This window comes from Phoca vitulina, unplaced genomic scaffold (genome assembly GCF_004348235.1).
Source record: "Phoca vitulina isolate PV1807 unplaced genomic scaffold, GSC_HSeal_1.0 scaffold31, whole genome shotgun sequence".
Taxonomy (NCBI): domain Eukaryota; kingdom Metazoa; phylum Chordata; class Mammalia; order Carnivora; family Phocidae; genus Phoca; species Phoca vitulina.
This window is the reverse complement of record NW_022589734.1, coordinates 24,037,181-24,054,898: the sequence shown is the minus strand read 5'-3', so window position 1 is coordinate 24,054,898 and position 17,718 is coordinate 24,037,181.

Sequence of the window (17,718 nt, the reverse complement as noted above, 5' to 3'; positions counted from 1 at the left end):
CAGAGGGAAGGCCAACTGATGGAGGGAGCCATCTTGAGCATTTGGGACTGTTTGAGCAAGTAAACCGGCCCTGTCTTGGAGGTGATTTGGGCTTCCTGTGTGCTCTTCTTAAGTTATTTGGGGTTACCAACCATTAAATAAAGCAAACCAGCAAGTATGGGAAATTGTAATTGCATTTGGTTTTGTCTAAGGGGAACTTGAGGGAGGTGATAAAGAGCAAAGTCAGGAAGAAATTAGAATGGTCTTATTTTAAACTTAAAAATTTTCCTTTAATCCAAGATACATATTACTGAAATGTAGTTGTATAGCACTGGCCTAAAATATACAGGAAAAGAGGGTAGGGTTCCAAGGGCTCACTTATTTTTAAAAACTTGATGGATATACTATTTTAAATGATGAATCTACAGGGGCGCCTGGGTGGCGCAGTTGGTTAAGCGTCCAACTCTTGATTTTGGCTCAGGTGGTGATCTCATGGTTCATGAGATCGAGCCCAGCGTCAGGCTCCGCGCTCAGTGGGGAGTCTGCTTGAGACCCTCTTTCCCTCTCCCTCTGCCCCTCCCCTTGCACACGCACGCTCTCTCTCTCTCTCAAATAAATACACAAATCTTTTCAAAAAATGATGAATTTACTTATTAGAGCTGACATATCTAAATGGTATCTCTCTCTTGCCTGACTCTCTCTGGCTCCTGTAAGGTTTGCCACTTAGATAACCCTTTTCTTTTTGTTATTTACCATCTACAGCTACAGCTGTCAACTCACGGGAGCTGACAGGAAACTTACTGTGCTTTTAGCACACAGTGACAATGCTCTGGCCCAGCCATGTTTGCAAAGAGTCTGGGTGGGTTTCTAATGTCTTGTTGGGTCTTCATTAGGGAGTGGCAGCAAGCATTCTTCAGTAGAAAGTCTAGACAATTCCTCTAACGAAGTTATTTGTGTAGCTTTGCACAGTGAAGAACCTATGGTCATCCAAGGACAAGCAACAGGAGGTGGGTCTTGGGGAAAAGTGGCATCTAAAAAGCTTTGAGTAGAACATGCAACTCTTAATCTCAGGGTTGTGAGTTCAAGCCCCACCTTGGGTGTGGAGCCCTCTTAGAAAAAAATATATATTAAAAAAAGCTTGGAAAAGTTATCAGTTCTTCACAAGAGTAAAAAAGAAAAACAAGAAAGATTAAGAGCTGTTAGACACACCAAGGAGAATTACGCTGCGCCCAACGACCTTCTTTTCCTCACCACAGAAGGTGAGCTTAGGGGTGGGATAGTGGCTTTGGCTCATACAGTATTATCAGCAAGTCACCTCACCTCTCTGGGCCTCCGTCTGCCCATCTGTAAAAGAAAATGACCTATCAGCCCTGCAGGGTAGGTCATGGGATTGAATGGGATAAAAAAATAAAGCACAGGGGTGCCTGGGTGGCTCAGTAGTTAAGCGTCTGCCTTCGGCTCAGGTCATGATCCCGGGGTCCTGGGATCGAGTCCCACATGGGGCTCCCTGCTCAGTGGGGAGCCTGCTTCTCCCTCTGCCTGCCGCTCACTCTGCTTGTGCTCTCTCTCTCTCAAATAAATAAATCAAATCTTTAAAAAAAAAAAAAACAAACCTCTCCTTCCTTCTTTCCTTTTTGTTTTTCCCTCCCCCATCCCTCCCTCCCTCTTCCCTTCATCCTTCCTTCTATCCTTTCCTTCCGATTTTCATTGCCTTTCAAAAGTTACATACATTTGCTTACATGTTTATTGTATAAAATATACATGTTTATTGCAGACAACACAGATAAGCTAAAAGAAGAATATAAAAATTTCCCATAATCCACATCACAGGGGGATCTACACATAGATCTACTGTAGGTGTGAGTGTGTGTGCATGCCCGTGAGAGAATGAGAGAGAGAGCACACCTGTGTGTGTGTATTTCTAAACCAGTAGTTCTCAATCTTGACTGCACATTGGAACCACCTGAGGAGCTCTTTTTTTTTTTTTTTTAAAGTAGCTCCATGCCCAGTGTGGAGCTCAATGCAGGGCCCAAATTTATAAACCCAAGATCAAGACCTGAGCTGAGATCACAAGTGGGATGCTCAACTGACTGGGGGGCTTTTGAAGTAAATGCCTGAGATCCCAATGCAGAGATTCTGATTTAGGGGAACTGAGGTCGCGTCTGGTCATTGGATTTTTAAAATCTCCCCTGGTGATCCTACTGTGCAACTAGTATCTGTTCCAGACTCCTTTTCTAGCTTACAAACTATATGTCACAAAAATAAGCTCATAGCTTAATATTTCTCCTTCATAAATGGTGAAGATCTTCCTGCGAGTAGATAAATGTACTTCCACAAAGTTATTTTTTTAAAAAAGCAGAAGTTAGAAATAGTGAATTTATTCAAATACAAGAAATTTAAATTGCACAGAACTAAATACATTAGAAATCTGCCCACAGTAAAAAAATGAGTATAAATTAGCTAATTCCATAAACATATCAAGTTAAGCATCTGCAAAGTAATACCCATCTCTTTTTTTTCATGTAGATACACACATTCATGACATGCTGATTCCAGCAAATATCAGAAATACCAAGAATGAGCTTTATAAACTGTGTGAAACTAGTTTCGACAACATTCTCTCTGAATATAAAATCTTGATTTCATAGATATATTTCATCATGTCAAAAGCATGATGGTTTTTATTTTTTAATGGTTATTGGTATCATAACATATTAATAATTATGATATTTTCCTTACCTAGTGCCTCAGTGTGAACAAAATATTAATATTGATTTTTTATTAAAAACATTTTAAACACTTGTAAGCATAAGAAAATAGCTACATATATTTAAATGTCTTCTTGTAAAACACAACCACAAGTTAATGGTGACTGCTTTTTGTCATTTCTGGTAATAAATGTCAGTCATCTTTCTTCATAGAAGTATCAATTATATTCTTGTGCCATATGAAGGTTTGCTTTATTTACTTATTTATTTTTTTAAACCTTCTTTTTTTTTTTTTAAAGATTTTATTTATTTATTTGACAGAGAGAGACACAGCGAGAGAGGGAACACAAGCAGGGGAAGTGGGAGAGGGAGAAGCAGGCTTCCCGCCGAGCAGGGAGCCTGATGCGGGGCTCGATCCCAGGACCCTGGGATCATGACCTGAGCCAAAGGCAGACGCTTAACGACTGAGTCACCCAGGCGCCCCATAAAGAATCATTTTTTTAAAGTAATCTCTACACCCAATGTGGGGCTCAAGCTCACTACACAAGATCAAGAGTTGCATACTCTACCGACTTCTTGAAAATGTTTCTTTCACATATTTTTCAACTTTGCTGTGAAATAGATTACCTTTCATTGGTGGTTTCAGTTATACGGCTTAAAAAAAAGGTTTTGATTCCTCCACGATTCATAGTTCTCAGAATACATGTCTTTCTGAAAACCATGTATTTCAAGATATTTTGGATAATCAAACATTCCTTAATAGGCACAGCCTCTCAATGCAACTGCAATACATATGCATCTACATACTTAGCCATATTACCAGTATGTTCTGGAATGAAAGTAAGGTGACCTTTTCCCATTCCCACAGTCCTTTCAATTGTTTTGAAATCTTAACATTCCCATCACATTCAGTTTCTGTATTCTGATAGGTTTGACCTTTTTTAAACAATTGCTCTAAGTCAGTTGAAATCAATTATTATATATTCTTCAAAGTGAATTTTGAGGAACGACTTTATAAGAGGCAACAATTAGTACAGCACCCAAGTCAGATGTATTCTTTTTCTTTCTATAAAGTATTGGTGAGCATCAGCAGACAACCCAACACACTCCAAGAAGATTAGATGTGCAAAGACTCTTCTCTTCCCTTAGAAGTGAAAGCCACATTTAAAGGCAAATTCCTGTTGAACAGAACTTGTGTTGTTTCATGGTTCCAAGAACTTGAGAAAAATATGCACTGTATTTTTATTATGGGTATTTATCTGTCTTAAACCAGAACCACTGGACTTAAGCAAATATGTTCAACTATCATTGAATAATTTCCCAGCCAGGGGCATAATTTTAAATCATGTAATTTTCCTTATTTGCCAGGGCATAGCCACAATTTCTAGAGGATTTTTTCCCCTCTAATAAAGATTTGGAAAAGGATAAGAAATTTTCTGTGATTCCTGTGCTAAGCTTGGTCACTTAAAATCTCCTGCTCCCAGGACCTGGGTCCACAATCCTGTTATTCACTCATGACTGCCTGGTCAGACAGGTAACTCTCACTTCAAGTGGCACCTCTTGGGCCTCTACTAATCATTTTATTTTATTTTTAAAAAAATTTTATTTATTTATTTGAGAGAGAGAGAGAGCATATGCAAGCGACAGAGCAGAAGCAGGGGGAGCAGCAGAGGGAGAGGGAGAAGCAGGCTCCCCGCTGAGCAGGGAGCCTGAGGTAGGGCTCAATCCCAGGACCCTGAGATCATGACCTGAGCCGAAGGCAGATGCTTAACTGACTGAGCCACCCAGGTGCCCCTCCACTAATCATTTTAAATGATGGAATATTATTTATACCCAGATTTATTTAACCCAATAACCTAATGTTAAGGATATAAATTACTTTCAATTCTGAAATATATAAATTATAACCTAACAACTCTAAATGCATTCCCATATTCTGAAAAATAATTCCTTAAAATGAATGCCTAGAAGTGAATTGCTAAGATATATATATATATATATATATACACATTACATATATAATCATATACATTATATATAATGAAATCAGTTGATAAGCAAGCAGGCATCTTATTTTTATCTGTAGTTTCTTTTTTTTTTTAAAGATTTTATTTATTTATTCGACAGATAGATAGAGAGAGAGCACAAGTAGGCAGAGGGGCAGGCAGAGGGAGAAGGAGAAGCAGGCTCTCCACTGAGCAGGGAGCCAGACGTGGGGCTCGATGCCAGGACCCCAGGATCATGACCTGAGCCAAAGGCAACTGCTTAACCAACTGAGCCACCCAGGTGCCCCTATCTGTAGTTTCTTAATTGCTAGTAAGTTTGAATTTTTCTTTCCATATGTTTATTGGCCATCTACATTTCTTTGTTCATAAATTGCCTATTCATGACTTTTGCCCATTTTCTATTTGGCTTATCATTTTCTTATTGGTTTTTAGAAGTATTTCTTCAGGGCAATTGGGTATGGTACAGCTAAGATAGAATAACAAAAAGTTTCTAAAATAGAATGGCTTAAAGAAAACAACTCCTTTTTTCCTCATGTGAGTTTTGAGGTGAGCACTCCAAGTTAGTGGGATGGGTAGGTTGCACATGATCATTCAAGGACCCAGACTCCTTATATCCTGTTGCTTGGCCTTCTCCTAGGTTGCTGTCCTTGTCTGTGTGGCTAAGTTGGGTGTAGGAATGCCTATGCCCTGGCTCTCAGAGAGAGGGAAGAAGCATGGGGCATATTATATGAAAGATTTTAAGGCTAAGAGGCACACATGACAATTGTTATTTATTTTCATCTCAGTGAGAACTTCAACACAGTCATATCATACCTAAGTGCAAAGGAGGCTGAGATTGTGTTCTCCAGGTGTGTAGCTATTTGTCCAATGATGACTCTTTTCTGTGGAACAGATGGAGAATGGATTTAGGTGGACAACTGGCAGTCTCTTTCACTTGTAAGTCACTCACTTTCTCAGAGAAATCTTCCATAACTTACCTACCCTATCAAAGGAATTACTTATTCCTTTCTCTATGCCATTTTATCTTATACTTATATTATAATTGTACAATATATTTCTCTTATTTATTCTTCTTCCCCACTAGAATTGTGAGCTCCTTGTGAGATCATGCCTCCAAGTATTATTCATTCATTTTTTCCCACCCAGCTTCTAGCAAAGTGTCTGGAATATATTAAGTATTCAACTAGTGTCTTTGAATGAATAAATAAATGAATAAAAAAGAGACTGCCTTTTATTTAAAACACTTTATACTTTGAAAGTTCTCCATATAAGAACTCAAAGAAGTAGCCATTATTCTCCCTAAGAGATGTTAAGTGAATTTTCCATGGTCAAATAGCTAGTAAGGTAGAATTTTGAGACTACTTCTTGAGCCACCACACTAAATGCTAGTTTAATTAAGAGGTTACCCACAAGCGGCATTCCACTTTTGAGTAGAATAAAATAGATCACAGCCACACAGTGTTCCTGTGCAGCAATCAGAAAAATTGGAGAAATTACAGGAGCACATTTTTAAGACATCAGAGAGCTGTGAGAGCAATGCAGACCAGGTGCCCAGAATTCCAGAAAAGGAGGAGCCCTTCTGGAGTCCACTGATAATCACTTGCTGTTTTCTTCCTGAAGGTGTTTGCTGAATCTAGGCACAGAGGGAGGATCAGGCTTAGCCTATACAGTGGGACTCTGCTGGAAGAAAGAGAAACAAGTGAAATTTTGTGCATGGCTGGCGTGACAGATTGAAAATTTGAGGAACTGCAAATGTGGCTGGTTTTACCATGAGACATTTGGTGAGTTCTGGTTACGTAAAGGCAGCTGAGAGGTTGCATTCTGCAATGCTAAGGAGGCAAACTTCTGCTAGAAGGAGGGAGTCTGTCTCAAATATGAAGTTGGTCTCCCCTCAAGGCATCTGCCATATTTGAGTGTACAGAGTGGCAGGCTAAATAGAGGGAGGCTAACAGCTCAGAATCTTCAAAGAACAGAGTAAAATGCATCCTCTTGGGCTAAGGAGACGAAGACTGCCGGGTTCTCAATTAAAAGCCTTGGAGGACCATGTCCAAGAGATAAGGATGAACCAGAGCAGATCTAGTTTAGTGAACTTACAGTGAGGTCTAGCCCAGCTCAATCCCTGGTTGGATTGAGATAATCAATCTCTCACCCAATCTACTGAAGAAAAGGGAAACTCCCTGGAGGACGATGTCATCTGGAGCCTCTATGATTCTTTTATACACATCATCCAGAATACAACAAATATTACTGGATATGTGAAAAGGCAGGAGGATGTGACTTAAAAATCAAGAGAAAAACAAACAATAGTAGACCCATACGTAAGTCTCATGTTGGAGTTAGCAGACATTGATTTTTTTTTTTAAATAAAGATTTTATTTATTTATTTGACAGAGAGAGACACAGGGAGAGAGGGAACACAAGCAGGGGGAGTGGGAGTGGGAGAAGCAGGCTCCCCGCCGAGCAGGGAGCCCGATGCGGGGCTCGATCCCAGGACCCTGGGATCACGACCTGAGCCGAAGGCAGACGCTTAACGACTGAGCCACCCAGGCGCCCCAGACATTGATTTTTTTAAACAACCATAATTAATGTTTAAAAATGGATGAAAATGGATAAAAAGAATAAAAAGATGAAGAATGTTAGAACTGGAATTGATAATAAAAGAATCAAATGGACATTCTAGAAGAAAAGAATATAATATATAAAATTAAGAACTCATTGGATGGGTTTACCAGCTATATTATGCATGCCTGGAGGAGACATAGAGAACATAGTGGAAAAGCAGCCAGAAACTGCTTTAGGTGTGTGGAATAACATCATCATCTATATAATCTTTTCCAGAAACACATTCACAGACACGTCCAGAAATAATGTTTTACCATCCACCTGGGTATTCCTTAGCCCAATTAAGTTGTCACATGAAATTAACCATGACAGCTGGGTTGACTTCTTCTCTCTCCATACCTCCCATTCATCTCTTCTTTAACTAATGGGCACTGATCTCGAGAAGAACTGAAGAAGGCCAGAACCATGTGGCTTCCTCCATGCTTCCCAGGACTGTAACCACTTCTGGGATTCTGCAGCAGTTATGATACTTTCAATTGCAAGTAACAGAAAGTTTAAATCAAACCACATTACACAACAAAGGGAACTTATTTTTCCAGGTGTGGATCAATCAAGGTTAAATTTCTCTTTAATTTTCTGTGTTTCCTTCTTTGTGCATTGGATTCATTCTGAGGTTAGCATCCTACATGGTGGCAAAGTAACAATAATAGTTCTAACTTTACATTCCATACCACGTGGAAAAAAAGAAAAGTGTTCCAGAAGTGCCAGCAGAAGTCCTGAAATTCATTGTTGGCTTGGACCATAGGCTCAGCTCTGACCTAAGCACTGTGGTAGTGCAATAGAATGTCTTCTCTGCCTTAATACGTGCCATCTGTTCCATTCCTGAAGTGGGATAGTTGGAGATAGGGTAGCTGTGGATCTCCAAGTGGAAATGGGGACTATTAGAAAAGGTTAAGTCGGGCATAGATATTGAGGATCAACCAATGGGTGACCATTATACTGCTCAACATAGATTCTCACACACACACACACACACACACACACACACACACACCAACCAGTAGCAACAAAAGCTGAACCAGGCCAGTGAACATAAATCATTTACACAGTATGTTAGAGCAGTAGACTCATATAGACAATAAGAATTTTATTAAATTATAAAACTATAGTTCAGTGAATTAGAGAGCGTAAATAATATATAACATATTGATGGGTTTCTTCCCCCATCTTTCTGTAGAAGGTTTTGTGCAAAAAAAAAAAAAAAAAGAGCACTGTATTTCCTTTGCACTTTAAGGCTTATGTATTTGAGAATTTTCTTCTACTCTCAAGTATAATCATATTACATCAGATTTTAAACCAAGACTTGAAAGTTTTTGTTAATACTCTAAGAATATTCTATGCCAATGACTGTATAAGAATTACTGAACTTGGCATTGTACCCCTTTGTCTCCTTCATTGCTAAAGTAATGTTCATGTAAAAACACTGCCATAACGACAACAATGGAGGGTTGGCAGACACCCTCTGTGACTATAAAAGGAAAATTAAAGCACGAAGAAAATGTGTGGTAAAGAGGAAAGGGCTTGGTTGAGCAGTGGGTGATGAGTTCTCCAAGTTAAAGCTCATTGAACATAAAAGTTGGAATTGCTCAGCTGAAACAAGTTCAGGAGGTCATCTGATCCAGTCTGCTGGATCCAGGCAACAGCACACAAAAAATTATTCAAGCCTTAAGATTTAATTGTTCTCTGTGTAGCACTTTTTTTTTTTCTCTTAAAAAATTGATCAAACAGTAGGAAAGAGAAAAGTGGGGAAGAGAAAAGTGCAATTAATACTTAATTCAAAGCTTATTGTATTTTGTGGTTCTGAAATGTTTTTGGAAAGATTTTAAAATTCCAAATCCTATCCATATAGAAAGCACATATTCCAAAATAAATATTTCAATGTTTGCTCTGCAAGTGTGAGATGAGGCAATAATTTCTTTATTACCACAAAAGCCAAGGGAAGTCCTTGGAACTAGGATCAAACTAGCAATCCTACTTTTTTGAGACTACTGGGAGACAGTTTGTTCTTTGATTTTTCTAGGGATTATTAAGCACAGAGTCCAACCAAAATGCTAAATAGTATATCAATTATATTTATAAACAACTGTCACATACTTCAGTAAAGTATATTACTCCTTTTTGCATATCCTATTGATTTACATATAATTAAAATCATGATAGTAACACAATTTTGTACAACACTATTTGCTCCAGAGACTCCAATTCCACTTGTAAAAGTTTATGCTGAAGAAATAATCATAGATGTGAGCAAATACTTATTTACAAATGTTGATTACAACACCATTTCTAACAGCCCAGGTATGAAACCATGAAAATACCCCAAACCGGAAAAGTGATTAATTAAATTATGGTGCATCTATACAACAAAATATTACATAGCCACTAAAATTATGAGGTCATAGAGTATCTAATATCATGGGAAAATGTTTGTGACATGTATCATTGAGAAAAGCTCAAGATCCCATTTTTTCATTTTCATTTTATTTTTTAAAAAGATTTTATTTATTTGAGAGAGAGAGCACGAGAAGGGGGAGCAGCAGAAGGAGAGGGAGAAGCAGACTCCCCACTGAGCAGGGAGCCCAATGAGGGACTCAATCCCAGGACCCTGAGATCATGACCTGAGCCGAAGTCAGATGCTTGACTGACTGGTGGCTCTACAATGTTTTTCTATTAGAGATAGTGTTCCCTCACATTGCAATTCATTCTGGAGAAAGGATACTTACTACCCAAATGCTCCTTCACAATGTTATAGGCATATAGATTCATCCATTCTGACTTTGATTTGAACTCATAGGTCATTTTAGGATATGCCATTGAATAAAAAACTACCTTAGGTACTAAATATCCTGTTGACTTCAATAAACAGAGAAGATCTCTTTTTACAAGACCATATATCATTGAAAATGAATATGCTGCTTCATAGTGACACTCTCAATGAAGGCCTCCTCTTGTAAATTAGGCCTCCTCTTGTACACCAAGAGCAAGCACCCTCTTACTAAGCTACTTACCTAAGATACTCACCTGACTCTACTATAGGTAGACAGGATGAGACTGCGAAGAACCATTTAGGCTGTCCTAAAAACTATAAAATATGTTTGCTTATGCTCTAAATTGTCTCAAAGATATTTTAATTGATTCATGCCTGCCTGATCGCCTGACTTCCTGATTGCAGTCCAAAGCCATTACGAAGTACAGAATAAGGTAAGCCTTTGTGCAGGGGTGGAGTGAGGAAAACATCCCTGTCTGGGTAGTGGTGTCAGCAGCAGCTCAGCGTGGGATATCAGCGCCAGTGAAGAATAAGGAGAACACCCACATGGGGGGCCGTGGCAATGGCCTGACGTAGGGTTTTGGAACCCAAGTGGGTTTAGGAGGTTGCTCACATGAGTTTGGGGGATTACAGTGGTAGCACCAAGGGGAGATTAGTAGTGTATTGGGTTGTTGGTGGTGATGAGCCAGTAAGTGAATATATTGAAGATAATGGGAAACAAGTTTCTCACTGTGGGAGAATGGAGTTACCAATATGAAAAAGGAAAAAACTAGAACCAGTCTGTGCTGTGGGATTGGAATTGTAGTGTGAATATAAGGTTTTCAAAAGATATCTAGCATCTAGATATAGAAATAAAGATATGCATTCATGTATTATGCAGATACATATATTCCTTAGCTTTGTCTACCGAGAGGGCCGAGGGCAGCAGCAACACCCCAACAGCCCTGAGCACACCCAGTGCCCACATCTTGGTATTTAAATACCACTCTTCACCAAGATGAACCAGAGCTTTATACAGAAATGGCTGAGTCCATGGCTAGGGCAGGAAAAGTACAAGATGATCCTGGGACATCTTTTGCCAGGAAGTAAGGAAATTCTCAAAGAATGTTGGGGACATATCAAAAAGGACACCAGAGTTAGTTTAAGTGGGGCTTTTACTGGTGAAATCTGGGATAATTTGATCTTCAAAATAAATGATAAGCAACGAATTGTAACCCATTGAATAAACTAGCAATCCATGAGTCCACACTGCTATAAATAAATAAATAAGAATAAAAGATTTTTCTTACAGCAAAATTCCAAATAATAAATAGAAGGAATGTTGGAGTTTGAAAAGCACTATTTGGCAACCGTGGAAGAAATAATGAATTGAGCCAAGAAACATCAATGAATGCTAAAACTAGTAGGTAAAAAATTTTATATTTACATAGCCTCAAGGTATCTCCCTATAAAATATTTGGGCTTCTGTTCATCATGTGTCAGGGTATTCCTTGTATGCAAGTCAGTAGGGAAAAGTCAAGCACCACCAAGGAGACGAGTTGCATCCTTGGCCGAAGATTCCAGTCTCAACCTCTATATTCCACCACTGAGAGTGAATTGCTGGGGCCCACCTTGGCTAACACCAAGAGTCTATTTGAATGTCACCAGTGATTGATACTCACCAACATCACAGGGTTTATGGTCATAGCAAGAGCACTGGTAATTCTCATTGTTTTAGTCTATTTGGGTCGCCATAACAAAAATACTATAATCTGAGTGGCTTATGGAAAACAGAAATTTATCTCTCATAGTTCTAGAGGCTGGGAAGTGCAGGATTAAGGCACTGGCAGATTGGGTGTCTGGTGAGAGCCTACTTCCTTATAGACAACTGTCTTTTTGCTGTCTCTTCACATGGTGGAAGAGGCTAGGGAGTTCTGTGGGTTCTGCTTTACAAGAGTAAGAATCCCTTTGGTGAGGGCTCTACCCTCATGACCTAAGCACCTCTCAAAGGCCTAACTTCCTAATACCATCACACTGGGCATTAGGTTTCAACATATGAATTTTGGTGGGACACAAATATTCCATCTATAGTACTCATTACAAGACCATGTACTAGCCAATTAAAAGCATATTCCATGAGTGCCTGGGTGGCTCAGTCGGTTAAGCATCTGACTTGCGCTCAGGTCATGATCTCAGGGTCCTGGGACGGAGCCCCATGTTGGGCTCCCCACTCAGCGGGGAGTCTGCCTCTCCTTCTTCCTCTGCCCTTCCCCCTGCTTATGCTCTCTCTTTCTCAAATGGATAAATAAAATCTTTAAAAATAAAAAAATTAAAAATTAAAAGTATATTCCAGATCTCAGAACCTTTGCCTAATGTAAGAAAGTTCCAGCTATCTGGGCTGGTTCTTCAGTAGGAGGTACCAGCCCTTCAGCAGGTCACATACATTTGATAGAAAAGGAATCTCCACAGAGGTTAAAACCAGCGCTCAGGGGATACTCCATGAGATTCTAAAGCAACGCAGTCTGATAGAAATACAACACAGGCCTAAATCTGAGGAACGTGTGTAATATGAAACTTCTCAGTAGCCACATGGAAAAAGTAAAAAGAAATAGGTGAAATTAACATCAATAATATATTTTATTTACCCTAATATATCCCAAATATCATCATTGCCACATGTAATCAATATAAAAATCATTAATGAAATATTTATATTCCTTGTTTATGTCAAGTATTCAGAATCTGGTGGTATTTTCCACTGGTGGCATGTCTCAGTTTGGATTGGCCACATTTCAAGCGCTCAATAGCACACGCAGCTAACTTATTGAGCTGTGTAGACCTAGGGTCTCGCGGCCATATTCGCGGCAGAAAAGCAGTCCTTGGCATCTCTCTTCTGGGGAGAGTCAGGCCATTTCTTGTGCACCCTGCTGGCTTATAGCAGACTTCCCTCCCTAGTGGTCTTTCCTAAGCTCCTTCCAGTCAGGATCTTCTCCCTAAGGACCTCAGGGACGCATTCACTGGCTGTTCCCCCAGCTGAAGGGAACCCACCAGAAACACTCTAATATCGAGAGAAAGTGGTGATAGCCCATCCTGGCAGGTCAGAGTAACTGCTCTGACAGGTGGATTTTGGCAAGACCATGAGATTAACTAAAATGATTTGGGCGAAGCCGCAGTAGAAAAACATAATTCCATGATAGAAAAAACAAGAGACAGATGAGGGCGTCGCACAAGAGAGAAAGAACTTGTTAGCTTTGAAAACACAGCCGGGTCAGGTTCCCGGGGATCAGGTAGACCCAGCAAAAGATTTTGTTGCTCAGGAAACTCTGGGGCAGAAATTTCCAATCTGGGATCCATGTGCCCTTAGAGGGGTCCAGAGAAGGGCTTCGGGGAGCCCCTGAGATTATAAGCAAATCATTGCATTTACACGCATGTTGGGGGTGACAGATATTCACGGGAGTGCATTCACCCCAAAAGGCTGAGAAGCGTGTTTTGGGGGGCACAGGTCACTAGACAGACATTTAGAGTGAGAACTGTCACTTATTCAAATCCAGGAGGAAATTTAGGGCTTCTGCATTCTACCTGTCCCCTTCCAGCAAAGAAAACAGAGACACAGAGATGTTGAGTTAATGTGGCCAAGCAAGGATTTTCACCAGCTACTTATTGACTGAAATATAGCAATACGGTACTTAGGGACTCCAGATGATCTGTAAGACTCAGGAAAAAAATGAGGAACCGTGGACCACAGAAAAGCCCGCTTGAAAGGTCGTTGAAATCTCCAATTATCCCAAGTGGTTGTGATCACTCCTTTGCTCTTCTGATGCACCTGACTTGTATCACACATAGAGCACTATACCAATTACCCTATAATTTACATTATACTGTTTTCTCAACCTTAAATGAACTTCAGAGAGTTGCTCTTGAATCCTTGGGATTATTGACATTTCAGGTTGGATGCTTCTTGTTGGATTTTCCTTGTTGTTGGGCCATCTGGTGCATTGTAGGATGTTTAGTAGCGTCCCTGGCCTCTACCCACTAGACACCTGCGCTGTCATCCCCATCCCCACCCCCGCCCCCACCCGCCGTTGTGACAACCAAAATCACCCCTGTGGAGAACCACCGCCTCGTAACAAAGGTATTCTAACATCTGTCACAATTTGACATTGAAGGTTGCTTAGGCCGGGGCTATACCTTGAACAGCATAAGCTCCGTGCGCTGAATCCATCAGCTCAATAAAAGGTCAGTGTTTGTGTTCCTGGATTCTGCATGCCACATCCAGTGGCTCCGAATAAACAGCGGGTTAATGGCTTTGAAAGAGAAGAAAATCAAAAGGGAACATTTCATTCCACTTGTTCCCTCAGGCACTCCTGCGTTCTGCACTAGGAACAAGTTAAGCCTTTTATTATTATTTTTTTGAGCGGTAAAATATAGGTTGTCAGCTTCTCCAGCATGATAAGGAAGAATACAATTAGAATCTTACCCAAATGAGGTTTTCCTTTGGCCTCACACAATGCACTCCATTCAGAGTTCTGCACAAAGAGAACACGTCCCCCTACTTCCTTCATATTCTTTAAACTGGGAGTTTGGAAAGGGCCCAGCACTCCCCGTAAAAATTTTTTTTAAATTGTCCCTCTTAATAGTTACCTCTTAAAATAAGCGTGGTGGAACACAACTTTAACACTCTAAAATAAACTGTGCCCTTATGAAGGATTCCAAGTAAAGCTGATGAGCCCCCCCATTTTTTGTTCTTTCTCACCCCTACCACTGTGCCTCGCGTGATTCTCAGAGTTGCTACATATGCAAAGAATATAAACAGTGAGGAAATACATTTCAAGCCAAATCTTAGAGGTAGGCAAATTCATTCCCACCCTTTCGATCGAATGGCCTTAACAAGATGGCAATAGGAACGGGGCTGGGGGTGGGCAGTGGCTGGAAGAAGCGGCCGGTGGGCTGTAGCGCAGATGGGTTGGCGCAAAGGATTAAGTAGAGGTTACAGATAAAAAAGTTTCACCCCACCAGGAAGGGAAAACCAGTGCTAAGACACCATCCTCAGGGATGTTGAAAGGAGAAAATCTCCGAGTCATGGAAGCCGAAATTCTGCCAGAAAGGCCAGAGCCTGGAGGAAGGTAGGGTCTGAGATCTACCCACCTGTGCTCCCCAGCCCCACCCCCAGCCCCACCCCCACCCCCCGCAGGTTCTAGCAGGTGGCGTTCTTGTGTTTACTTTTAATAAGCTTTATTTTATTTTAAAATATTAAAATATTTAAAATATTTAAATATTTTAATGTCAGGCTTAAAATTGCAAGAAGAGGAGAGTTTGCATATAACCTCCCACCTGTTTCCCCTCATTGTTAACATCTTACATTACAGGGAGGATTTGTCAAAACTAAGAAACTGACATCAATATATTATTTATTTTTAACTAAAAGGTTTATTTCCTTTAACATAAAAACATTCACACACATTTGCTTGAGGGCTCAGCTGTTAGGGGTGCAGGCTCGTGGTTCCCTTGAGGGCACAGGAAAGACCAATCTTCATTTCCATGTCATAATTAGATGCTCCTGTTATATCCATGCTAAAGAACAGACCCCAGGGACCCCTGGGGGGGCTCAGTCGTTAGGCTTCTGCCTTTGCCTCAGGTCATGATCCCAGGGTCCTGGGATCAAGCCCCGCATTGGGCTCCCTGCTCAGCGGGGAGCCTGCTTCTCCCTGTCCCTCTGCCTGCCACTCCCCCTGCTCGTACTCGCTCTCTCTCTGTCAAATAAATAAATAAAATCTTTAAGAAAGAAAGAACAAACCCCAGAACAAGCCTTATTCTCCAGCATTTGAAGCATTCCTTCCCTCCCCAGACATTGTCAGTTATACACCTGTAGGGGTGTTTGGGGTCCCAGAGGGAGTTCTCATCCTGCACGATGGTGGGCAGTCAGGGCAATTTCCCCTGCACTCTGCCCATGGGGTTCCTTGGGGGGACGGGTTAAAAATCTCAAGAATGGAGCTCCTGGGGCCTCGATCTGGTCATCCCACAGGTACTGGTGGAAGCCCTTTCTTCTACCTATTTGAGAAAATCCTGGGTCTGGCTCAAGAGCGTAGGCATCATCTGGTCCTCAAAGGCCAGTTTTGGGGCTCTTGGATGTCCCAGGGGCAGGATCCAGGACAGAGGCTCCTGCCCCACGCCTTTTAGAAGGGTCAGAAGTCTCAGATCTTCTTAGTGGGGAAGTCCTCATTTACTCGTTTTGAAATATAAGCTCTGCTCATGGTTTGTTTGACGGTCTCACAACTGCCTAGGGAAGTGGCTGACAGGCAGATCCTTAAGCCCCGATTCAGTGCATCTGGGATGGGTGCTAAAGATTTCTGTTTCTAGCAAGCACTCCAAGATGATTCTGATTCAATAGCTGGTACTTAAGTCAGGCTACATTGTTTAACTAGCCTGCCCATTCTAAGCACTACAGTTTGGATTGCTGATAGCTGAAGGTATCATTTTTAGCATTCCCCAGAGGGACTCCTTAATTCAGGAATTTATAAATTTTATTTTACTGTCATTCATCGACATACAACTAGGTTCTATTTGCTAAACGCTCGACTCAAGCATGAATGCATATATCACAAATTATATGCACCATTGTTCCAGTGATAAATACCCATTCACTAGATGTGGTCAAGGGAATTGTTCTGCTCTGGGTCCTGGCTCCTGGCTTTCTGTTCATTGTCCAGGATCTGTGTTGGCGATTTATCCTCTCACATACTGCAGATACGTCTGTCCTAGAATGATTACTCTGTCTTTGGGATTTCTAATAACAAATTGTACGTGTCATCTAAGTCCCCATGGTTTCAGGCTTTCCAAACCACTCTCAGGAAGCCAGGATCCAGGTGCCCATTCTGAGTGACAAGTAGTTGTACAAATTCTCCAGGAATGTACGTTCATTCTCACTTCACATGGCTGCACCCGGCTTCTCCTTCGCTCTCCTTCTGGATATACAGAAAGGAGGGACTCTATCCTAAGGGGCCTTAGCAATACTTACAGCAGTTTTTAATTTCCGCTTAACAAGTATCTTTGAACTTACGAAAATTTCTATAAGTGAATTTTTTTTTAAAGATTTTTTATTTTTAAGTAATCTCTACACCCAACATGGGGCTTGAATTCACAACCCCAAGATCAAGAGTCCCATGCTCTACTGAAGGAGCCAGCCAGGGGCCCCCCCCATAAGTGAATTTTAGATCATGCCATGTGTGTCCTATCTCATCAAGTCTTCCTATAATCACCTTTATCCAGGTGCATTTTATCTAATATAGGTCATTGTTTCCTCTGACATTGATTCACTTAAGTTCAGAAATACAATTTAAATGTCCTAAATAACCGTCTCATTATTTGACTGACTTTTCTTGTGTTTCCTCTTTTATATAAAGGCTCAACTGGAAGAATGTCATCCAGTCTTTCAGTCGCTCTTAACATGCTGGCCTGGGGAAGCCGAGGAACTGTAAATAGGCTCCCATCCCCATCCATCTGACATCTGATGTTTCTGAGGCCCTCCTCTTCCTCCAGCCCCGAGCCTGGCCGGGCCCGGCCCCTAAGACCACGGTGTGCGGGGCTGCCTTCAGATCGGGCTCCGGGGCCCCGCACGAGCTCGGGCCCGGCGGACTTGCCATGTGCAGGGAGCTCAGGC